The sequence below is a fragment of the Oncorhynchus masou genome, chromosome 25 (genome assembly GCF_036934945.1).
Source record: "Oncorhynchus masou masou isolate Uvic2021 chromosome 25, UVic_Omas_1.1, whole genome shotgun sequence".
NCBI lineage: Eukaryota > Metazoa > Chordata > Actinopteri > Salmoniformes > Salmonidae > Oncorhynchus > Oncorhynchus masou.
Genome location: NC_088236.1, coordinates 41969157 through 41995844, shown reverse-complemented (window position 1 = coordinate 41995844; position 26688 = coordinate 41969157). Strand labels below are relative to the sequence as shown.

General features: G+C 43.5%; 1 pseudogene; it reads left to right on the top strand.

Moving 5' to 3' along the window:
• Nucleotides 1-26688, top strand: part of LOC135514374 (rap guanine nucleotide exchange factor 1-like) — a 47803-nt pseudogene that overhangs the window by 5375 nt on the left and 15740 nt on the right.

The window sequence follows — 26688 nt, the reverse complement described above, 5'->3', positions numbered from 1 at the left end:
AACCATCCTTTTGTGAGGCACAGCTGGGAACTAGTTCTGTGTGATGAGGTTGATAAACCAGAATTTGAGTATCCTCCATCATTTTGACTTCCAGGTAGATTACAACGGCGATGAACAGAGAGTTGTGGATAAAATGTTAACCGTATGTCACCATGCTCAACGTGAATAGCATATGCAGCCGCCAACACCTCATATGTTGACACATTTACACCAACATCATCCCAGTATCCTGGAGCAAGACGTAAACAAATGCAAAGAAACAAGATCATCCTCTGCATTCAAGCAGAACTTGGCAGCTGATTTTATTATACACTGAACCTGGGTGACAATGGCGCTGACGGATAGGGCTGCCGTGCTTCTAGCTCTTAGGAGACTTTGCAGTATTTTGCTTTTTTATGTATTATTCATACTTTTATTAGCCCAGAAATTGTTTTGTGCAATTACATACAGCCGGGAAGAACATTTGTGTATCAGAGCGGCGGTACCTCACCAGCACTACCAGCATTACAACCAGGAATATGACTTTCCCTAAGCGGATCCTTTGTTCGAACCCCCCAGGGCAATTGAACTGATTCAGAGGCCAACCCAAAACACCGGCATCGGAGAAGAGAGTGGTCTTCCGACGTAGGAGGCGTGCACCACCCACCGCTTCCGAGTATATTACTCGCTAATGTTCAGTCTATTGATAATAAAGTGGACGAGCTACTCCAACTTCCGGGATGCCTACAAGGTCCTCTCCCGCTCTCCTTTCGGCAAATCTGACCATGACTCCATTTTGTTCCTCCCTTCCTATAGGCAGAAACTCTAACAGGAAGTACCCATTCTAAGGACTATTCAACGCTGGTCTAATCAATCGGAATCCATGCTTCATTATTGTTTTGATCACGCTAGCGATTCCACATCAGCTAGGCTACAAAGTTGGGGGGAATTAGATTTACTGTACTAGGGCTGAGCGGTATACCGTATTTTACTATGTACCAGTATTGATGCACGGACCGGTTTGGGTTTTCACCTTCTATAACGGTATTTCAATGTTTGGTTTGTTAGGTGTGATACACTGTGTGTAACGTCCATTTTAATAGTTTACTTCACTACTTAAGTTGTCTCTCTCCACGCCGCTTTCCACACAGACCTAGCCCCGCCCCCTTTAACTGAAGGAACGCATTTGTTGTTGCTCGACCACGAGACACAAGAGTTCAGTCTGCATGGTCATGCAACAATGTTGACGACAAAAATGTTATTTCCACTTTGCTTAATATAAATCCACAAGCGCTCTATAATTACACTGTTTGTTTCTTACATCCGCAAACATCTAGTTTGTCTTTTAAATCGTGTTCGCATTAATACTAATCGCTAGTTCATGTTATCCGCTAATGCTAAATAGCTGGCTAGCTAGCTAATAAATGTACTGAGTCAGAGCAAACGTAGCTAGCTGTACAGCCAGATACCAGTGATGGTATATGCCTAAATGATCATGTTGTTTGTACAACAGTACCTTCTAAATCAAAGAGAAATAGGCAAAGCATGAATATGTTAGGTACATGAAGTAACTAAGAGAACGTTTAATCTATTCAAAGATTATAGGGTCCCCTAGGAAACACTGACCAACACTTTGTTTGAAAATAACTCCTCCCTGGCATTTCTTTAATTGTCATGTCAAACGCTGTATTCAAATAAGGCCTACATGTTTTTTGCCCATATCGTGCAGTCTTACGTGGCAGTGTGGAAATGATCTCAAATGAGTGCAGCAAAGGCAGAAGTTAATGAAAATGTATACTTTTTTGGGGGGGGGTTGAAGTTTTAATTGAGCAGTATAAAACGATCATAATGGAGAAAGACTCATTGAAATCACTTTTAGTAATCAAAAACATACACATAAAATACAATCAGACCGTCTGAAATGTAAAAAATATCGTAGTGATATTTTGGCTTTATCGCCCATTCATACACTTTACTGTGTTTTATTTTAAAGTGATGGTTCATCGTTTCCAGATTTCTATTAAATATGACCTATAATTACTTACAATATGAGTTAAATAGTTTTCCTTCCAAAAAATGGTAATTAAGTATGTTAAAAAGCAGGTTTTCTGTTTTGTAATGGTGTTAGGCTTACACCAACAACAGAATGGTGTGAGTGTATGCTGGTTATTTAAAAATATGCATGCGAGTAGAACGCTGATTGGCCAGCTCATATCATACTTCATGAGGAAATGGCAAGCATTTTTAAAACCGTCTGTTTGAGATGCACGTATGAAGTGTTTTTTTTTTGTGTGTTTCCCCCACCCAATTTATGCTTTGGCCACAAATAAGTCAGCAACATTATTTGGGTGTGAGTTCACAGCATATGTGATATTTTCACTCAGTTACTTTAAGTATGTTAATGTTTTGCAGACAAAATCTTTCCAGAGCTGACAGATTCGTATTGAACACAGTCTGAGGCCCTAAATTTTATTGCATGTGCTCTCTCTTGAAGTGATGTTGCTTAATACTAGCAGTAGGTGTATTTTAGGCAGACACTTCTTCCCATGGGGAGAGAGCTATAGATGCAATGTCTTTTTGTTGTGGCTGCATCTCTAAAATTAACCTTCATCTTCAGTTGTTCTCCGCAGTTTTTCTTGGTTGAGAGACCAGATACGTTTTTATGCGTGACCTACTTTTGTGGTTGTTTCGGGGTTTATTTAAATGTGGAGAGGCTGAGACCTACTAACATGGTGAGAACACTGCCTCAGTCATGGCTGTTCTGGCCTCTCCTTTGTTTACAACCATTGTGGAGAAACCTCCCTCTCGGTGAAGTGATTTCCACTCTCACACAGAGACCGAGTAAACAGGCGAGTTTACTGTACCCTCTTGCTTATGTTACTTTTCTTCTCAAGCTAGCTGGACTGGCTGTTGCAAATGGATGCATAGCTATCATGCCTTATTGTCAAAAGAGTTAACTCCCAGTGGTACGGTGTTTCAGTTCAATTAGTTTTGAAATGTAATAGGAAGTAGTGAGGAGAACCCTGGCTCTAAAACGGGCTATGTTGGCTGCTGTCTGAATGTATCTATTACAGGAAGGCAAATGGTTCAGCCCTCACACGATGTTGGAGAAGGATGCCTCAGCCATTTAGTTTAATAGTCGCTGTGCATGTTGACCTGAGAGAGAAGTGACCTGTCATAGCTTGCAGAACAGCGGGAAATAGCCTGTCATCCACAGTAGCCAGCTGTTAACATCCTATTGAGCGGAAACAGCCAGCTTCCGGCAAGGAGAGCAGTCAACACACACACACACACACACACACACACACACAGCCTCATTTATTGTTCAATGTCTAGGCCTAGATGGATTAATTCTGTCGCACATGATCAATGTAGACTATACATTTTTCTCAATTTGAGCACTGCTCAATAGCGGAGGTGCTAATTCCTTGTTTTGCTAAGTTCACCGTATTGTACATTGCTCTCCATTTACTATTTTCTTGTATGCTCATTAGCAAAGTATACACTATCCCAATTTTAGCTTCAAGACACCAGAAATGTGAAAAATCTAAAGTAGATTGTACTGATTTATTGGCACATTGAACTATATCGCGCGCCAAAGTATTAAAAACTTTGTATACAGTGTTAAAACAATGACGTCATATCTGAATTGTGCCATCTTTATGCACGTTCGCCATTGTTTTTGTGCCCTGCTTGCTGTTTAATGACTTGGTCTATTGAAGTGTTTCTTACCACTCTTTGTAATGGCCTCTGTATTATTTGATCACTGGGTGTGCCATGCCGTCAGCAATGCTGGCAGTAGCCTAGATACGAGCTCCAAACAATGGCTTTTTTGTTTTTCTTCAACCTGTCCACACCGCTTAATTCACTGAGCAAGTCTATGTTTAGGCTAGGTGTATAAGCCTTCTTTTTAAAGATATATCGTTTGAAAGTCTTGACTGAAATATTAGTGTACACTTTAGTGCTGAGTGATTTGTGCTTTTTGAGGTTGGTTTGGTTTCAGGTTGGTTTATATTTTCAAAAATTATATACATACATTATGTAGGTTCAATGCGGTAACAACACAGAATGAAACTATTGATTGTAGTGACTGCCCATTACTATCACTTATTAGGCTCTAACCATAATTTATTCATATTACCTAAATAAAATATTTAGCCACACACACACAGTACCAGTGAAAAGTTTGGACACCTACTCATTCCAGGTTTTTTCTTTATGTTTACAATTTTCTACATTGTAGAATAATAGTAAAGACATCAACATATGAAATAACACACATGGAATCATGTAGTAACCAAAAAAGTGTTAAAATATGTTTTATATTTTAGATTCTTCAAAGTAGCCATCCTTTACCTTGATTACAGCTTTGCACACTCTTGGCATTCTCTAAACCAGCTTTATGAGGTTGTCACCTGGAATGCAATTTCAATTAACAGGTATGCCTTGTTAAAAGTTCATTTGTGTAATTTCTTTCCTCCTTAATGCATTTGAGATAACCAGTTGTGTTGTGACAAGGTAGGAGTGTTATATAGAAGATAGCCCTATTTTGTAAAAGACCAAGTCCATTTTATGGCAAGAACAGCTCAAATAATCAAAGAGAAATGACGGTCCATCATTACTTGAAGACATGACGGTTAGTCAATCTGGAAAATGTTAAGAACTTTGAAAGTTTCTTCAAGTGCAGTCGCAAAAACCATCAAGCGCTATGATGAAACTGCCTCTCATGAGGACCACTACAGGAAAGGAAGACCCAGAGTTACCTCTGCTGCAGGGGATAAGTTCATTAGAGTTAACTGTACCTCAGATTGCAGCCCAAATAAATGCTTCACAGAGTTCAAGTAACAGACACATCTAAACATCAACTGTTCAGAGGAGACTGCGTGAATCAGGCCGTCATGACTGAAGAAGACTGTTCTTCTTTTTGGTGTCATTTAGTAGTGGTTTCTTTGCTGCAATTCAACCATGACGGCCTGATTCACGCAGTCTCCTCTGAATAGTTGATGTTTAGATGTGTCTGTTACTTGAACTCTTGGGCCTAGAAACACAAGCAATGGATATAATTAGACCGGTGGAAATCTGTCCTTTTGGTCTGAGTCCAAATGTGTGATTTTTTTGTTTAAACCGGCGTGTCTTTGAGACTTAGAGTAGGTGAATGGATCACCTCTGCATGTGTGGTTCCCACCGTGAAGCATGGAGGTGGAGGTCTGATGGTTTGGGGGGGTGCTTTGTTGGTGACACTATCTGTGATTTTATTTAGAATTCAAGGCACACTTAACCAGCATGGCTACCACAGCATTCTACAGGGATACGTCATCCCATCGGGGTTGCACTTAGTGGGAATATCATTTGTTTTTCAACAGGACATTGACTCAACACACCTATTTTGAATCCCAGCCCCTGAGACCTTTTTGCCCCTTGGTAGGCCATCTTTGTAAATAAGATTGTTCTTAATGGACTTGCCTAGTTAAATAATACCTTTTCATGTCTCTATCACCCTTCCTCTCCGTGTCTGCCGGCCCTACAGGCTTGTCCAGCAAGAACCAATGAGAACAGGCAGCTGTCGGCACAATGGATTCTGGTCATTGTAGTTAATTAACACGTTTTCTGCACTTAACTATTATGAGTTGGACATGTCCCAGAAGAGATCTTTCTAGAGAAATGGCACAAACAGCATGTTGAAGGACAGAAAAACGGCCGAACTAAATGGAATTGAAATATACTAATTGAACCGATGTGGTCAATTAGTTATTTAAAAACTGAAATCACTCAGCACTAGTAAAGTTATTTTAGTGGGACTGGGAGTAGCCTATATTCACACCCACTCTTGTGTCCTGAATACTGAGGATGAATACTCTTTATCACTGAATGCAGTGTTAGATTCAGAAATCACATGACACCAATGTATTTCATTTTTTTGTTTTGGGGTCCCAGTGTCCATTTGCAAGGTTCACTATGTTGTCCTTAACGCATGATGCCTGGCTACCATTGGACACGTGTCCGGACTCCGGTGTATGTAAGGCCAGTGCTGCTCAGGCAAGACTGAGTTGAGCAGTCAAGCTGTTGCCATGGGCGTCTCCAGGGGCAGACTGTTGCAGTGTGTGGTGAGCATCTCTCCACACGATCTGCCCTCAAGTTTGCACTGAGGTGGAACTAATAGAGCTTTAGTGGAAACCACTGCACATTGGGAAGCACTGCACAGGGAAAGGGAATCATAAACGGCATATGCCTAAGTTTTTATATTGCTACGTGACAAGTGTATATGAAATTAGCCGGAGACAACACACTCAGTGACAATCAACCTCTCCTTGTCCCAGTCTGTAATCCCCACATACAGTGGGGCAAAAAAGTATTTAGTCAATAACAAAAGTTTATCTCAATACTTTGTTATATGACAGAAGTGAAGACTTACAGAAAACGTACAGAAAAGGTTTTCACACACTGTTGCTGGCATTTTGGCCCATTCCTCAATGCAGATCTCCTCTAGAGCAGTGATGTTTTGGGGCTGTTGCTAGGCAAAATGGACTTTCAACTCCCTCCAAAGATTTTCTATGGGGCTGAGATCTGAAGACCGGCTAGGCCACTCCTTCGTTGCCCAGGCGGTGTGTTTGGGATCATTGTCATGCTGAAAGACCCAGCCACGTTTCATCTTCAATGCCCTTGCTGATGGAAGGAGGTTTTCACTCAAAATCTCACGATACATGGCCCCATTCATTCTTTCCTTTACGCGGATCAGTCGTCCTGGTCCCTTTGCAGACAAACAGCCCCAAAGCATGATGTTTCCACCCCCATGCAGTAGGTATGGTGTTCTTTGGATGCAACTCAGCATTCTTTGTCCTCCAAACACGACGAGTTGAGTTTTTACCAAAAAGTTATATTTTGGTTTCATCTGACCATATGACATTCTCCCAATCTTCTTCTGGATCATCCAAATGCTCTCTAGCAAACTTCAGACGGACCTGGACATGTACTGGCTTAAGCAGGGGGACACGTCTGGCACTGCAGGATTTGAGTCCCTGGCGGCGTAGTGTGTTACTGATGGTAGGCTTTGTTACTTTGGTCCCAGCTCTCTGCAGGTCATTCACTAGGTCCCCCCGTATTGGTCTGGGATTTTTGCTCACCATTCTTGTGATCATTTTGACCCCACGGGGTGAGATCTTGCGTGGAGCCCCAGATCGAGGGAGATTATCAGTGGTCTTGTATGTCTTCCATTTCCTAATAATTGCTCCCACAGTTGATTTCTTCAAACCAAGCTGCTTACCTATTGCACATTCAGTCTTCCCAGCCTGGTGTAGGTCTACAATTGTGTTTCTGGTGTCCTTTGACAGCTCTTTGGTCTTGGCCATAGTGGAGTTTGGAGTGTGACTGTTTGAGGTTGTGGACAGGTGTCTTTTATACTGATAACAAGTTCAAACAGGTGCCATTAATACAGGTAACGAGTGGAGGACAGATGAGCCTCTTAAAGAAGAAGTTACAGGTCTGTGAGAGCCAGAAATCTTGCTTGTTTGTAGGTGACCAAATACTTATTTTCCACCATAATTTGAAAATAAATTCATTAAAAATCCTACAATGTGATTTTTTTCCCCCTCATTTTGTCTGTCATAGTTGAAGTCTACCTATGATGAAATTTGCAGGCCTCTCACCTTTTTAAGTGGGAGAACTTGCACAATTGGTGGCTGACTTTTTTGCCCCACTGTAGTTTAAGATGGCCACCGTCATTCCTGTTCCCAATCATTATACGGCTTCATGCTCCAATGACACATCTATAATCATGAAGTGCTTTGAGAGGCTGGTTATGGCACACAGCAACTCTAACATCCCAGACACCTCAATTTACATTCACCCCAACAGAACCATAGATGACACCATCTCAATTGCACTCCACACTGCCCTCACCTACCTAGATAAGAGGAATACCTATGTGAGTATATTTGTTCATTTAGTACAGACAGCTCAGCGTTCTACACTATTGTCCTCTCCAAGCGCATCACCAAGCTTTGGACTCTGGGACAGAACACCTCCCTCTGCAACTAGATCCTGGACTTCCTTACGGACAAACCCCAGGTGGTGAGGGTACATGGCGGAGGTCAGTGACCTGGCAGTGTGGGGCTGGAACAACAACCTCAACGTAACTAAGACCAAGGAACTGATTTTGGACTACAGGAAACGGGGGTGAGCACACCCCAATCTACTTTGATGGGGCTGCAGTGGAGCGGGTCGAGCGCTTCAGGTTCCTTGGCTTTGTTCTTCTTTTAAATCTGGTGTGTTTTTGTTCTACCTTGTTATTTTTAGTATTACATTGTTATTGATTACTGCATTGTTGGGGATAGAGCATGCAAGAAAGTCATCACAAAGAATTTAAAATGTTCCACACACACGGACACAGTCGTGAAGGCGCGACAGCTGTACCGTTGAGAGCATCTTGACTGGCTGCATCGCTGCTTGCTATTGCAATCGCACCGCCCTTGATCGAATGGCACTACAGAGGCTGGTGCAGACATCCCAGTACATCACTGAGGCCGAGCTCCCTGCCATCCAGAACCTCTGTGTCAGGCGGAAAATAGTTAGACTCCAACCACCCAAGCCATAGACTGTGCTCTCTGCTTCCGCACGTTAAGCGGTTACCGGTGCATCAAGTCTGACACCAACAGGCTCCTGAACAGCTTCTATCCCCATGCCATAAGACTGCTAAATAGCTAACTAAATAGCTAACTAAATGGCTACATGGACTATCAGAGTTGACCTTTGTATTTTATTCATATTTCTGTATACTCACACTATGCACACTGATACTCCCAACACGCATACAAACACTCATTCCACGATTTGCTCACAGACGCATAATATTAACGTACATTTTATATTAATTCTATACACACACACACACACACACACACACATACAATCCTCATATGTGCTTCTGCTACTCTGTTTATCATATATCCTGATGCCTAGTTACCTTACCCCTATGCATATCTACCTCTATTGATCCAGTATACCTGCACATTGTAAATATGGTGCTGGAACTGACCTTGTACATAGTATGCCTACTTATGTTATTGTGTTCTTTTATATCTCGTGTGTTTTTGTTCTACCTTGTTATTTTTAGTTTTTAGTTTGGTTATTGATTACTGCATTGTTGGGGTTAGAGCTTGCAGAGAAAGGCATTTCACCGTACTTGTGCATGTGACCTTAACTTGAAACTTAAGTCCCTCTGTTCAATTTAGTCTGTAGTCAAACAAGATTTTACTAATGTTTAATTAAATAGTCTGGTTTTAAAGGGAAATAGTATCAAAACTACCAGAGAGCCTATTCTGGAAATGTGACATGTTTGAAGAGTATATTGTTACAGTCCATGTCTAAAAATAAGCTAACTCAAAAAGGTTTTGAAATATTAATATGTTGAATGTTTTTATTTCAGATTCTTGACTTTTCTACATTTTGTTACGTTACAGCCTTATTCGAAAATGTATTAAATAAAAAGAATTGTCAGCAATCTACACACATTACACCATAATGATAAAGCAAAGACAGATTTTTAGAAATTAACAAAAAAAAACTGAAATACCTTATTTACATAAGTTTTCAGACCCTTTGCTATGAGACTTGAAATTGATCTTAGGTGCATTCTGTTTTCATTAATCATCTTTGAGATGTTTCTACAACTTGATTGGAGTCCACCTGTGGTAAATTCAATTGATTGGAGAAGATATGGAAATGCACACACCTTTCTATATAAGGTCCCACAGTTGACAATGCATGTCAGAGAAAATACCAAGCCAAGAGGTCGATACAGGATTGTATCGATGACCAGATCTGGGGAAGGGGTACCAAAACATTTCTGCTGCAGCATTGAAGGACCCCAAGAACACAGTGGTTCCATCATTCTTAAATGGAAGAAGTTTGGAACCACCAAGAGCTGGTCGCCTGGCCAAACTGAACAATCCGGGGAGAAGTGCCTTGGTCAGGGAGGGGACCAAGAACCCAATGGTCAATCTGACAGAGCTCTAGAGTTCCTCTGTGGAGATGGGAGAACTTTCAATAAGGACAACATCTCTGCAGCACTCCACGTTTCATGGTACAGTAACCAGATGTAAGCCACTCCTCAGTAAAACACACATGCCAGCCTGCTTGGAGTTTGCCAAAAGGCACCTGAAGGACTCTCAGACCATGAGAAACAAGATTCTCTGGTCTGTGAAACCAAGATTGAACTCCTTGGCCTGAATGCCAAGCGTCACATCTGGAAGAAACCTGTCACCCTCCCTACGGTGAAGCATGGCGGTGGTAGTATCATGCTGTGGGTTATGGGAGCGTGATGCAGGGACTGGGAGACTAGTGAGATCGAGGCAAAGGTGAACGGAGCAATACTTACAGTGCCAGTCAAAAAGTTTGGACACACCTACTCATTCAAGGGTTTTTCTTTATTTTACTATTTTCTACATTATAGAATAATAGTGAAGACTAAAACTATGAAATAACACCTATGGAATCATGTAGTAATCCAAAAAGTGTTAAACAAATCAGCTTGGCACACTCTTAGAATTCTCTCAAACATCTTCCTGTGGAAGTCACCTGGAATGCTTTTGAATTAACAGGTATGCCTTGTTAAGTTAATTTGTGGAATTTCTTTCCTTGAGCTAATCAGTTGTGTTGTGAGAAGGTAGAGGTGGTATACAGAAGATAGCCCTATTTGTTAAAATATCAAGTCCAAATTATGGCAAGAACAGCTCAAATAAGCAATGAGAAACGACAGTCCATCATTAATTTAAGACATGAAGATCAGTCAATCCGGAACATTTCAAGAACTTGAAAAGTTTCTTCAAGTGCAGTCGCTATGAAACTGGCTCTCATGAGGACCACCACAGGAATGGAAGACCCAGAGTTACCTCTGCTGCAGAGGATGTTTATTAGAGTTAACTGCATCTTAGATTGCAGCACAAAAAATAAATGCTTCAAAGTTCAAGTAACAGACGCATCTCAACACCATCTGTTCAGAGGAAACTGCGTGAATCAGGCCTTCATGGTTGAATTTCTGCAAAGGAATCACTACTAAAGGACACCAACATTAGACCGGTGGAAATCCTGTCCTTTGGTCTGACGCAGAGTAGGTGAACTGATCTCTGCATGTGTGGTTCCCACCGTGAAGCATGGAGGAGGTGGTGTGGGGGTGCTTTACTAGTGACACTCAGTATTTTATTTAAAATTCAATGCACACTTAACCGGCATGGCTACCACAACATTCTGCAGCCTTACGCCATCCCATCTGGTTTGCTCTTAGTGAGACTATTATTTTGTTTTTAAACAGGACAATGGCCCAACATAACTCCAGGCTGTGTATGGGCTATTTGACCAAGAAGGAGAGTGATGGAGTGCTGCATTCAGATGACTTGGCCTCCACAATCACCAGACCTCAAATGAGATGTTTGGGATGCGTTGGACCGCAGAGTGAAGGAAAAGCAGCCAACAAGTGCTCAGCATATGTGGGAACTCCTTCAAGACTGTTGGAAAAGCATTCCAGGTGAAGCTGGTTGAGAGAATGCCAAGAGTGTGCAAAGCTGTCATCAAGGCAAAGAGTGGCTGCTTTGAAGAATCTAAAATATATTTAGAGTATTTTAACACTTTGGGGTACTACATGATTCCATATGTGTTATTTCATAGTTTTGATGTCTTCACTATTATTCTACAATGTAGAAAATAGCCAAAATAAAGAAAAGCCCTTGAAGGAGTAGGTGTGTCCAGTCTTTTGACTGGTACTGTAAACTTATCTAAATGTAATTTTTCAGTAGTTAAAAAAAACATTTTGTAAAAATGTCTTAACTTGTTTTTGCTTGGTCATTATTGGCCATTGTGTATAGATTGATGAGGGGGGGGGACATTTTAATCAATTTTAGAATAAAGCTGTAACTTAACAAATTGTGTTAAAAGTCATGGGGTCTGAATACTTTCTGAATGCATTGTAGATTTATATTCCCGACTCTGGCATTGCTCGTTCTAATATTTCAATGTTTTTTAAGTCCTTTCTTTACATTTTGGGGATTTGTGTGTATTGTTTGATATTGTCAGGTATTACTGCGCTAGGAACGTAAGTATTTTTGCTACACCTGCGATAATATCTGCTAAATATGTGCACGCAACCAATTGATTTGAAATATTTATTTTTTTATAGTTTAAAAAAAAAATATATATATTATATATATCAATCCGTAGGCATTTAGAATACATTTTGGAGTGGAGCTTTATAATTACTAAGTCTGACGATACCAGTAATGCAATATGTTTTTCAATGGCAAAAATGGAAATACGAAGCAGTCCAAACTCTTTGGTCCTTTTAAAAACCTGCTGGATGTAAAATATTCAGTGCTAATGCTTGGAAAATAAATGTAACTCTGGATGACACCATAATGATATTTGTTTCCAGGGCTGTTTTCCTAAAAAAAAAAGAAGTTAAATCCTCTTTGTGTTTTGTTTCCTTGCCATGATACTAACGGGTATAGTGATACTGGTATTGTCCTGGCCCGAATAGTTACGTGATGACATCACATGACAGTGTTCCTTCAGAATTTTTGGGCGATCCTAATTTATTTTTAAAAAACTGTTCATCATTTGTCATAATATAGAAAGTTTGACAAAGAAAAATGCACCCCTGTTGAACCGATAACATTTCTCCTGAAGTTGCTGTTTGCATTACCCATGTCGCAATGTTGTTGCAACATTGCTTTTGTTGAATAAACCTGGGTCAATGGAAACCTGCCTAGTGTGTCCCAGCGCCTGGGTCTGTACGAGTTGCTAAAGGAGTTCATTTGGGCCTTTTGATGCAGTTGACTTGGAAAAACGGTCAATTTAGCCTACAATTAATTTCAGGTTTTGTGGGTAACCATTATTTTCATACAGTTGAAGAACAGTACATATTTTTTTAAATGAAGACAGATCTACAAGGCTCTCATTCGTATAATGCAGTTTAGACAAATTAGTGTTCATGAGTTTTCTATTATCTCACTCTGACAACACATTTTTGCTGGCTTATTTCTTATATCTGAGCAATTGTGAGAGGTTGTGTTTAAGTCTGAAATCATGTAACATTAGATGAAACTTCCGTATGTGTGAGGTATCCGAAAGTGAATTTCTAACAAGGGTTCTCTCAATTCACACTCTCTGTAGATAATGAAAGGTTATTCTCTTAATTCTCGCTTTCCCTCTCCTCCTCAGACTCCCAACGCTCCCATTTGTCTTCCTTCACCATGAAGCTTATGGACAAGTTCCACTCTCCCAAAATCAAAAGGACACCCTCGAAGAAAGTCAGTAAGCCGCCTTTAGAACATAGCGTCAAGACTGCGGAGAAACCTGCTAACAAGGTTTGTTAAATGTCTGTTTCTCCCTCTACATAGGCCGCAAGCTTTTGCTGTGTCCGTCTCATAAGGGCAATTAGTTGTTCATTTATATCCTACAAGAAACCAGAGAATGAGATTGAGCGATAAAAGCCTCACATTATGCAATAATCACGTAACCAAGATGCACCACCATGTTCACGATTGCTCTCATGTTGGCTTCCTTTTGCAGGGTTTGAGTCGGTTAGAGGAGCATGAGAAAGACGTGGTCAGTGCCTTGCGTTACTTCAAGACCATCATTGACAAGATGGCGGTGGACAAGAAGGTGCTGGAGATGTTACCAGGCTCTGCCAGTAAGGTCCTGGAGGCCATCCTGCCTTTAGTCCAAGTGGAACCAAGGATCCAGCACAGGTGAGTCTGGCCCACGAGGATATATATCTGGAGCTCTTCCATTGTGTGTTTTAAGATGAGGCTTCAGTTGACATGAGGATGAGGTGCAGCCAAATGTCATTTAAGGTTGACGATTTTATTTGTTTTGTAGGGTTGCAATCGTAAGAACCCTTCAACCGTCTGTTAGCCTAATCTTTCCTCTTGGCTGTTCCCAGTTCAGCGGTGTCATCTTGTCTTAACCGTGTGTACCAGAGTCTGGGCAATCTCATTCGCTGGTCTGACCAAGTTATGCTGGAGGGGGTCGACCTGGAAGATAAAGAAACCATTGTTACCGTCACCACTGTGATCAAGGCAGTGCTCGACGGTGTTAAGGTAAAGTTGGCATACCAAAAAAACTAAAGAACGTGAAATATGCGACGTCACAAATGATTTGTAACAATTAATGCATGTTATGTTTTTTAGGGAAACGGTAGCTAGTCGAGTACTTGTTACACTTTGGGGAAGAGATGTTGAAAGGGGTTGAAGTTGGCTCACATTTAATAACCGCACACGGTGATTGTCCACAGGAGCTGGTGAAACTGACTATCGAGAAACAGGAGCATCCCTCCCCTACATCTCCTGTCAAACCAGTGCCACCGGCCGCCCTGACTGAGAGGTGAGTGAGCCACAGAGGATATCAATCACACTCTTCCACTTTAACCCGTACTGAACACGTCTTACACTGTGAGGAAATTGTACACAATGTAAACAACACCTGTATACAACTCGTATACCCACAGCGCTGCAGAGCCACCTGCCAAAGAGAAGGAGAGTCTGGACAAGAGTTCAGCCACAACCCAATCTACGGAAGTCTTGACTGAACCCACCGAGGAGGAAGCAGAGGAGGTGGCCCCTCCGAAACCCCCTCTCCCTGGCGTAAAGATTGCTGAACACAAGTAAGAGCTCATTTCATAGAGATGGTGTCCCTTTCATAGCTCTAACAAACAGTAGTTCAGTGGATCCCAAACTGTGGGGTGCGCCTGGGTCGGTGGGGTGAGTAAGTTGAAAGCCCTTTATTTTGTATTTTTATGAACTCCGTTGGCCTTACAACTTACTCCTGAAAGTTGTAATAGAATGCATGAGGTGCAATTTGGAAATTGGGTGGTGCATCAGCATGAGGTTACACGGGTCGTGAGGTGGGGGTCGTTACTAAGCCGATAAATTAGTATTCATCCAGACCTTTGCCACCAAGGGAATTTGTGTTGGGGGGGGGGGGGGGTGTTAACCCTTCCTAAGAGCAGTTTGTGATGATAACTACCTTTTCGTTCAGTCATTGATAACTCTCAGAACATTTGATGTCACAGCACAAGTCAGTCAAGTCTGAACTGAAGTGAATGCAGAGTTCTAGCCACGTCACATTTCACTGTTTAGACACTGACTCAGGTCCCCATCTGTATACTCGTTAGGCCTGCAGAGTGCTGAGCACACAGCTCTCTTGTAGCCTCCGCCAACATCACAAAAGAATGTTCAGTACCTTCAGTAAGTATTCACACCCCTTGACTTTTTCCAAATGTTGTTGTGTTACAAAGTGGGATTAAAAATTGTTTTGTTATTTTTGGTCAACGATCTACACAAAATACTCCGTCAAATATGAAGAAAAATGCGAACTTTTTTAAATGTAAAATTAAACACTAATATATTTAGATAAGTATTCAACCCCCGGAGTCATGTTGGATTCCATGTTGGAGTCTTTTTTGGGTAAGTCTCTAAGACCGGGCTCTCCACCCCTGTTCCTGGAGAGCAACCTTCCTGTAGGTTTTCACTCCAACCACACTTGTAACTAACCTGGTTCAGCTTATCAGTCAGGTGTGGTAGATTAGGTTGGAGTGAAAACCAACAGGACGGTAGCTCTCCAGGAACAGTGTTGGAGAGCCCTGCTTTAAGGGGTTCGCAAACTTGGATTGTACCATATTTGCCCTTTTTTTTTAATTCTTCAAGCTCTGTGTAGTTGGTTGTTGATAATTGTTAGACAGCCATTTTCTAGTCTTGCCATAAATGGGCTCCTGAGTAGAGCAGCGGTTTAGGGCACTGTTTCTCAGTGCAAGAGGCGTCAATACAGTCCCTTGTTCGAATCCAGGCTATATCACATCCGGCCATGATTGGGAGTCCCATAGGGTGGCGCACAATTTGGACCGGTGTCGTTGGCCCGGGTTTGGCCGGGGTAGGCCGTCATTGTAAATAAGAATTTGTTCTTAACTGACTTGCCTAGTTAAATAAAATTGTTCAAGACGATTTAAGTTAATTGTAACTAGGCCAGTCATGGAACATTCAATGTCATCTTAATAAATAACTCCAGTCTATAATTGGCCTTGTGTTTTAGGTTATTGTCCTGCTGAAAGGAGGATTTTGTCTCCCAGTGTCTGTTGGAAAGCAGACTGGACCAAGTTTTCCTTCAGGACCTAGCATGTGCTTAGCGCTATGCCTTTTCTTTTTATCCTAAAAAACTCCCTAGTTCTTGCCGATGACAAGCATATCCATAACATGATGCAGCCACCGCCATGTTTGAAAATATGAAGATTGGTATTCAGTGATGTGTTGGATTTGCCCCAAACATAATGCTTGTCCAGTATTACTTTAGTTCCTTATTGCAAACAGGTTGCATGTTTTGGAATATATTTATTCTGGACAGGCTTTCTTCTTTTCACTCTGTCATTTAGGTTAGTTTTGTGGACTAACTGCAATGTTGTTGTTCCATCCTCAGTTGTCTCCTGTCACAGCCATTAAACTTTATAACTGTTTTAAAGTCACCATTGGCCTCATGGTGAAATCCCTGAGCGGTTTCCTTCCTCTCCAGCAACTGAATTAGGATGGACGCCTGTATCTTTGTAATGACTGGGTCTATTGATACACCATCCAAAAGTGTAAATAATAACTTTACCATGCTCAAAAGGATATTTAATGTCTGCTTCTTTTTTTGTCATCCATTAAGTGCCCTAATTTGTGAGGCATCTGAAAACAACCCTGGTCTTTGTGGTTGAATCTGTTTGACTGAGGGACGTTCCAGATAATTGTGTGTGGGGGGGGATACATATGTGGTGTATTCAGAAAGAAATCATATTAAACAGCATTATATCACACAGTTAGTCCATGCAACTTATTATGTGACTTGTAAGGCACATTTTTAATCCTGAAGTAATTTAGGTTTGCCATAACAAAGGGGTTGAATACTTATTGACTCAAGATATTTCAGATTTTCATTTTTTATTTGTAAAAAAATTCTAAAAACATAATTCCACTTTTACATGATAGGCTTTGACATTATGGGATATTGTGTGTAGACCAGTGACACAAAATCTCAATGTAATGCATTTTAATTTCAGGCTGTAACACAACAAAATGTGGAAAAAGTCAAGGGGTGTGAATACTTTCTGAAGGCACTGTTTACCGCTCATAACGTAGGATGCGCTTTGATTACAGGCCAACGTGCTTGTCGCTCATGTCTTTACAAGAAGGCAAGAGTGGTAGCTGGGTAACTGGGCTATAAATAGTCTTAATTCTTTAGAAGGCTTTATGGTCTTTGAAGGGTGTAGTGAAGAGAGGTGTCAGAAATTAAACTTCCGCTTGTGCAGCACCGTCTCTGAGGCAAATTTATTTTCTGAGAAACTGGGCTCGGCAGAGGCTGGTGAGCTCACAGCCAGAGACACGACAACGGATGGAAAGGGACCACATTAGATTCTAGAGCCTACCACACACAGCAGCACATCCAGACGCTTATACATTTGGGGTTGGGTTAAATGAGGGAGACACATTTCAGTTGAATGCTTTGTTGAACAACTGACTAGGTATCCCCCTTTCCCTAAATACAAAAGACTCTCTGCCTTTTCTTGTGCTCCGATCATACAAACACTAATTCTCTGAATTTCACCTTGCCAGCAGAAGGTGCTCTGCACCAGTCTCTGTGTCTTACGTAGCGCCACACTGCAGATTTTATTTTTTTGTGGCATAATTTATTTTTGTCCTCTTTCCTGGGGGCTGTCATTGACCCTTGTCTTACTGGCAGATAGGATATCCTCCTCCTTTTCCACCTCCTCACCACCACAGCTGCCTGCCTGCATTCTCCACATGCCCTCTTGTCATTGGGCCATCTGTGTACACTGCGGTGTGGAAACAGTTCAGTAGCTGCTGCTCTCCCCACCGCTATCTGTTTGCGGAGGGGGGAAAGCAGCCAGGCAGTGCACATGCACGACACACTTTTCCATTGTGCTGCTACTACAGAAGGCTCCCGGAGTGTGTCAGCTATTGTACTCCTGTCTCTCAACCTCCACTCCAGTGCAGTCTTTTCCCCCACCTCCCTTCACCATACATGCAGTACATACACACAGAAGAAGTGGATCAGTCATTGTACTGTGGCTCGAGCTGCATGCTTGGCTATTGGATACTGGACAGTGGGAACGTTGCACACTGCCTCATATTGAAATGATGCCCCCTTCTCCTCCCCCTCTAGTCCTCCAGCTCTCCCTCCAAAGAAGCGCCAGTCGGCACCCTCCCCCACTCGGGTGGCAGTGGTGGCCCCCATGAGCCACACCACCAGTGGCTCCGGTCTTCCCATGGGCACCGGCCTCCACAAGCAGGTAGAGTAGCTTTGTTGCACTGTTAACTTATTTTGTGCCATTGTGTCTTTTCACCAAATGCTCTGACAAACGTGTTGACAAACGCCGTGGCTAATAACTGGTCTGGTCGACAGGAGTACGAGGTGGACGCGCTGCAGCGGCGCTTCTCAGGGGGCAGCCATTCGTACGGAGGGGAGTCGCCGCGCCTGTCGCCCTGCAACAGCATGGGCAAGCTGAGCAAGTCGGACGAGCAGCTATCCTGGACAGTGGACAGTGGACAGTGCTCACGCAACACCAGCTGTGAGACTCTGGGTGAGAGTCTGACACACACACACACACACAAAACACATACACGGACACACGAAACAACAAACACACTTCACAGATGGTTAGAGATGAGCCACCATGAGCCCAGCATGAGAGGCCTTTCTCTTTTTGATAAGGTGTGTGTTTACCTCGGTCGCCACAGGGTCACCACAGGATGTCGTAATGTGGATCCCAGACCACTACGACAGTGGAAACAAGCTGCTGCAGATGCGTGAACCAAATAGACACATGCAGGCAGGGGGCTTCCTGTTCCTGCCGCCTCCAGCAGCACAGAGCGAGGCTCACTACCTTTGACTACCATCCTGTGAGCAAAGAGACCAGACACAGAGGCTGCATCTCAATAGTCTTTAAACTGCCTCCTCTCCTTCATCTCCACTGGTCTGAAAACATAGGATAGCAGAGGGGAAAGCAAGATGGTGGATGGCCGCTGAGAATGTGCCTATTTTTAGCCGTCCAGAGACGATGCGAGGTGACGCTATTGAGGCGCAGCCTCAAAGTCTTAAGCTGTAAAACCATGGCTGTCACATTGTGGAACCAGGGACAAGCAGTGAGGGTTGGGGATACCGACGTTGCACCAAGTCATCCGGTGGCACTTTTCTCAGACGATGGAGAAGCGAGCCGTGGTGTGCCTTCTCCATTGTGATCAACTGACATGTGCCACGGATCAATTTCACACACGGTGCTCGCACCTCAAAACCTTTTGTGAAATCCTAACTCTCCCTCCAATGAAATTGTTTTTTGCCAATGTCTTAGTTGTGTTCTTGTTGTTTAGAGTGGGGTTTGTAGAGAAATGTGCTTTTTATGCCGAAGTGACAGTGAGGTTTGTTTTCAGTGCTCTAAACAGTGACTCACCTGTCCCTCCCTGTCTTTTCTCTCCCACCACAGACACCACAGACCACTACGACCCGGACTACGACTTTCTGCACCAGGACCTGTCCAGCCTGGAACAGATGCCTCCCCTGCCGGTGGGGGTGCCTCAGCCCCCTGCCCGAATCCCACAGCGAGTCCTCCTCCCCTTCCCCGTGCCCTGGCCCCGGCCCACCACTGGCCCAACCCCACTTCACCCCTGCCTACCCCTCCCCCCAGCCGTCCCTCCAGGGCTCCTCCACGTCCCCCCTCTACTCCCGCATGACTCCGGCATTGCCGCCCCCCGCCCTGCCAGAAAAGAAGCGCCGCAGCGGGGCCAGCTCGGGCATCTCCGACGGCTCCTACTCGGGCTCCTCCTGGCGTGTCTCCTTCGAGCGTCACCCGTCCCAGTATGACAACCTCATGGAGGAGGACATGCCGCCTGTGCCCCCCTTCCCCCTGTTCACGCCTGGCGTCTCGCCCATGACCCTGTGCCACTCCGGCGATGGGTTTGTGTCTGAGTTCTGTGCCAGCGAGACGGCAGACGTCCCCCAGAGTCCACCCCCACTCCCCGAGAAGAAGAGCCGCCACAGTGAGTATCTGATGCCAAGGGGAGGGAGAGAGGACATAGCAAGTATTACACACACTCTGCGGATACCAGAGTTAAGAAACCCAGGGTGTAGCCCCAAATACACTGGACTGGGTCCCTTAGTTATGTCTGAAATACACATGCGTGCCTCCTGCTGTAATGGAATGATAAGACCATAGTATTAAACAAAATGTATATATTTTTTCTCTCTCTCTCTGTAACATATAAGGTGTGGCTGGGTTCAGACTAGGGACCTTATTCGCCTGGTGTGTCTGTCTGATACATGTTTATAATCCCTGGCATTTCTGCCATACTTATGTTCCAGTAGGATTTGGTTGTTCCACCTTGCTCTCAACCCTCTGTCTGCTGCTAGCTAGACCATCACAATGGGTCAGCCATGTTGGACAGGGCATGCTGCTAGCTAGACCATCACAATGGGTCAGCCATGTTGGACAGGACATGCTGCTAGCTAGACCATCACAATGGGTCAGCCATGTTGGACAGGACATGCTGCTGCTGCTGCTAGCTAGACCATCACAATGGGTCAGCCATGTTGGTCAGGACCTGCTGTTGCTGCTAGCTAGACCATCACAATGGGTCAGCCATGTTGGACAGGACCTGCTGCTGCTGCTAGCTAGACCATCACAATGGATCAGCCATGTTGGACAGGATCTGCTGCTGCTGCTAGCTAGACCATCACAATGGGTCAGCCATGTTGGATAGGACATGTTGCTGCTGCTAGCTAGACCATCACAATGGGTCAGCCATGTTGGATAGGACATGTTGCTGCTGCTAGCTAGACCATCACAATGGGTCAGCCATGTTGGACAGGATCTGCTGCTGCTGCTAGCTAGACCATCACAATGGGTCAGCCATGTTGGACAGGACATGTTGCTGCTGCCAGCTAGACCATCACAATGGGTCAGCCATGTTGGATAGGACATGTTGTTGCTGCTGCTAGCTAGACCATCACAATGGGTCAGCCATGTTGGACAGGACATGTTGCTGCTGCCAGCTAGACCATCACAATGGGTCAGCCATGTTGGACAGGACATGTTGCTGCTGCTAGCTAGACCATCACAATGGGTCAGCCATGTTGGACAGGACATGTTGCTGCTGCCAGCTAGACCATCACAATGGGTCAGCCATGTTGGACAGGACATGTTGCTGCTGCCAGCTAGACCATCACAATGGGTCAGCCATGTTGGACAGGACATGTTGCTGCTGCTAGCTAGACCATCACAATGGGTCAGCCATGTTGGACAGGACATGTTGCTGCTGCCAGCTAGACCATCACAATGGGTCAGCCATGTTGTACAGGACATGCTGCTAGCTAGACCATCACAATGGGTCAGCCATGTTGGACAGGACATGCTGCTAGCTAGACCATCACAATGGGTCAGCCATGTTGGACAGGACATGTTGCTGCTGCTAGCTAGACCATCACAATGGGTCAGCCATGTTGGACAGGACATGTTGCTGCTGCTAACTAGACCATCACAATGGGTCAGCCATGTTGGACAGGACATGCTGCTGCTGCTAGCTAGACCATCCCAATGGGTCAGCCATGTTGGACAGGACATGTTGCTGCTGCTAGCTAGACCATCACAATGGGTCAGCCATGTTGGACAGGACATGCTGCTGCTGCTAGCTAGACCATCACAATGGGTCAGCCATGTTGGACAGGACATGTTGCTGAATGGAGATCAGTTGGGAGTTCTATGCTCTTCATGTTTGTGCTGCAGGCTGGCCCTCGGGCTCTGTGCATGTGTGTGGATGAGTCCACATCTGAGACTCCTGCCATCTGTGTGTGCGCGCACACACACACACACAGACCTGGAGGGAATCGCCGATGTCAGCCCTTTGAGCTCACATGGAATAATACATTTGTTGATGGATTGTGTGGGTGAGTAGAGGAGTGGACTCTCCCGGCCGTGCAGAAAATGAGCATGTGCTGATTGACCCTCTCAGCGGAGGTGTTGAGGGGTGGCCATTATGATAATCAGCCCATTCCCCATATGGAGCGTCACTATAAAGAGCTTACAGCCAGGACCAGCATGATTGTGCTGCACTTGTGCCTCCCCTGTTTATCAGCTGAGCACTATTCTAATAACTAAATGGTCAGGGTTTCTGCTAGGGCTAACCCCATTTAGTTGACTGTTATGTTACAGACGTATTCTAAAATTGATTAAATAGTTTTTTTCCCTCATCTATTTACAGACATTACCCTGTAATGACAAAGCAAAAACAGGTTTTTAGAAATTGTTGCTAATTTATACAAAAAAAATCTGAAATCTGAAATGTACATAACTATTCAGAGCCTTTACGCAGTACTTTGTTGAAGCACCTTTTGCAGTGATTACAGCATCGATTCGGTATGGCACCTCTGTATTTGGGGGGTGTTTCCCATTTTTCTCTGCAGATTCTCTCAAGCTCTGTCAGGTTGGATGGGGAGTGTTGCTGCACAGCTATTTTCAGGTTTCTCCAGAGATGTCTGGGCTCTGGCTGGGCCACTCAAGGACATTCAGAGACTTGTCCCGAAGCCACTCCTGCATTGTCTTGGCTGTGTGCTTAGGGTTGTTGTCCTGTTGGAAGGTGAACCTTCGCCCCAGTCTGAGGTCCTGAGCGCTCTGGAGCAAGTTTTCACCAAGGATCTCTCTGTTCTTTGCTCTGTTCATCTTTCCCTCGATCTGGACTAGTCCCTGCCGCTGAAAAACATCCCCACAGCATGATGCTGCCACCACCACAATGCTTCACCGTAGGGATGGTGCCAGGTTACCTCCAGAAGTGACACTTGCCACTCAGGCCAAGGAGTTCATTCAGACCAGAGAATATTGTTTCTCCTGGTCTGAGAGTGCTCTGGAGCAGGTTTTCACCAAGGATCTCTCTGTACTTTGCTCTGTTCATCTTTGCCTCGATCCTGACTGGTCTCCCAGTCCCTGCCACTGAAAAATATCCCCACAGCATGATTCTGCCACCATGCTTTATCGTAGGGATGGTGCCAGGTTTCTTCCAAATGTTATGCTTGGCATTCAGGCCAAATAGTTCAATCTTGGTTTCATCAGACCAGAGAATATTGTTTCTCATGGTCTGAGAGTCTCTGGGTGCCTTTTGGCAAACTCCAAGCGGGCTGTCATGTGCCTTTTACTGAGGAGTGGCTTCTGTCTGGCCATTCTACCATAAAGGCCTGATTGATTGGAGTGCTGCAGAGATGGTTTTCCTTCTAGAAGGTTCTCCCATCTCCACAGAGGAACTCCAGAGCTCTGTCAGAGTGACCATCATGTTCTTGGTCACCTCCCTGACCAAGGCCCTTCTCCCATGATTGCTCAGTTTGGCCAAGCGGCCAGCTCTAGGAAATGTCTTTGTGGTTCCAAATGAAGGACACTGTGTTCTTGGGGACCTTCAATGATGCAGACATTTTTTGGTACCCTTCCCCAGATCTGTGCCTCGACACAATGCTGTCTTAGAGCTCTATAGACAATTCCTTCGACCTCATTGCTTGGTTTTTGCTCTGGCATGCACAGTCAACTGTGGGACCTTAAATAGACTTGCCTCGTTAAAGGTAAAATAAATAGACAGGTGTGTGCCTTTCCAAATCATGTCCAATCAATTGAATTTACCACAGGTTGACTCCAATCAAAGTTGTAGATCATCTCGAGGCTGATCAATATGAACAGGAGGGTCTGAATACTTATGTAAATGAGGTATTTCTGTTTTTTATTTTTAATAAATGTGCAAACATTGTTTTTTTTTAATCCCCGTTTTCGTTTTGTCATTATGAGGTATTGCGTGTAGATTGCCGAGGGTTTTTTGTTGTTGTATTTAACCCATTTTAGAAAAAGGCTGTAATGTAACAACTGGAAAAAGTAAAGGGCTGTATACTTTCTGAAAGGCACTGTATATCTACAGAAATAAGGCAGATCTTGCTTCTGTTGCCTGTTTGAGTGTTTAACCTCTCTAGGGTATGTTTGACGCTAGCGTCCCACCTGGCCAACATCCAGTGAGATTGCAGAGTGCCAAATTCAAATACAGAAATACTCATTATAAAAATTCAGAAAACAAAACATATTTTTACATAGGTTTAAAGATTAACTTCTTGTGAATCCAACCACGGTGTCAGATTTTTAAAATGCTTTACGGCGAAAGCATACCTTACGATTATTTGAGAACATAGCCCAGCAGACAAATCATTACAAACAGTAACCAGCCAAGTAGAAGTCAGAAATAGAGATCAAATTTATCCCTTACCTTTTGATCTTCATATGGTTGCACTCAGAAGACATTAATTTTCTCAATAAATATTTATTTTGTTCGATAAAGTCTCTTTATATCCAAAAACCTGTTTGTGCATTTTCTTCAGTAATCCACAGGCTCAAACGCAGTCAAAACAGGCAGACAAAAAAATAAAAATTGTATCCGTATAGTTCAAAGAAACATGTCAAACGATGTTTATAATCAATCCTCAGGTTGTTTTTAGCCTAAATAATCGATAACATTTCAACCAGACAATAACGTCGTCAATATAAAAGGTTAACAAGAAAGGCACTCTCTCGGTCGCACGCATGAAAAAGCTCTGTGAAACGGCAGGGTCCACTCATTCTGACTCTTACTCCCTCATTTTTCTGAATACAAGTCTGAAACAATTTCTAAAGACTGTTGACAGCTAGTGGAAGGCATAGGAACTGCAATTTGAGTCCTAAGTCAATGGATACTGTACTGAATGGCTTTTTCTCAGGTTTTCGCCTGCCAAATCAGTTCTGTTATACTCAGACACTATTTGAACAGTTTTGGAAACTTTAGAGTGTTTTCTATCCAAATCTACTAGTTATATGCCTATCATATCTTCTGGGCCCGAGTAGCAGGCAGTTTATTTTGGGCATGCTTTTCATCCAAAATTCCGAATGCTGCCCCCTACCCTAGAGAAGTTAATAGCCTACTGATTCCGTTAGCATCAAGCCGCATGCAACGGCAAAATGTCGGATAAAGCAATTTCACAGATTTGTCTGCTGTAATAAAGGCTTTACAAAAATATTTTTGTTAAAGTCTATTACTTTAAATTAGTGTTGTTTACACTGTTCCAAACAGGCAGAAAAATTATATTGTAATCGAACAGCACCTGTTTGTCGCACATATAATGCTGCAGCTCTCGCTCCTAAACCCTCATTTTTCTGGATCTCCGGTAGTTTCCACAACTAAGTCAAATGTCTTCCACTGATCTGACTTCCCTTTCCCTCATGAGCAACCAGTAAACATTCGCCCATTTCAAGTTTCTTTTTCACTTCCTCCGCATCCATTTTGCTGTCAGGTGGTACTGTGTTCAAAATTTGTTAGAACCAATTTATCGATGTGATTATGATAGGCTATAGGTCAGGTCACATATAAAGAGAGCAAGGGTTGAGGGAATAGGGAAAGTTTTCCCTAAACACATTAAGGAATTTCGGTAACAGAACTTTCCAGTCAGAAACAAGTAAGAAACTAAATGGCTGACATGATGTTGCAGCTTCAGCATGGACAGCGCAATAAACACTTGCTGTGCTGTGGTGCCTTTGTAGTAGGCAGGTGAGTGAGACAATATGTGCCAGTCACACAGGCCCTTGCTGTCATTTTTTTTAAACACAGTATGACCAACATGGTCTTTCTTGGGTAATTTTTTGTCTTAATTATTTAATAAAACAGTGTGCCTAAAGCATCAGACAAGCTCTATGCATATGTAGTTGATTTTATTCAAACGCATAGGGTTTGTTTGTCTGTGTATGGAAAAATAAGTGAAAAATCTATTGGTCGAAAGAACAGGACGCCTCTCAGTCGACCAAGATTTTTTGGGGGTCGGGGACTGCCCTCATTTCCCCCAAAATATGCTTTTCTTGTTTTTAAGTGGAGCTAGTTTGAATTCACTTAATGAACATTCTTCATTCGACTTTCAATTTCCAATGTTAGAATTTACGGGATAGAGAGAAGTTCTCAGTTTTAAACCAACGTTTGACATGTAGATTAAAAAACACTGTAATACGGTTTGAGATTCTCAGAAGGACACTGTCATTGTCATCTGCTAACGTTTTGTCATGATTTGTTTTGTTCTTTTGTGTGTGCGCACATCTCGCCCCCACAGTACTGAAGTACATGCAGTTTGTGGAGGACTACTCGGAGCCCCAGCCCTCACTCTTCTACCAGACACCGCAGAGCGAGAGCATCTACGAGCAACGCAACAAGCGCTTCCAGGAAGTCTACAGCTTCAACGACTCGTATAGCAGCAATGACTCTGTTCACGAGCCTCTCCCACCCCCGGCACTGCCACCCAAACAGAGGCAGCTGGTGAGCTACAGCACCACCTCACACACTGACGCCCACACCGAGGCCTCACACCCACCAGTAGCACAGCGTATTGTACAGCAGCCCACCCTGTACATGCACATCCATCGCTTACTATGCCTTTTGGCCCAATGCATATACATTTAAAGTAACTCATTTTCTCGTGATATATTGTTGCAAGTCTGTAAGATTGAGTGGCGAGTGAGTCCATAATGTTTTATCCCATGCATATATAATGGAGGAAGAAAAGCAAGGTGAATTGAAAGTCCTGAACATCCAAATGGCAGGCGATGCTGCAGAGCCCTTGGTAGTGGTAACACATCTCCCAACACTA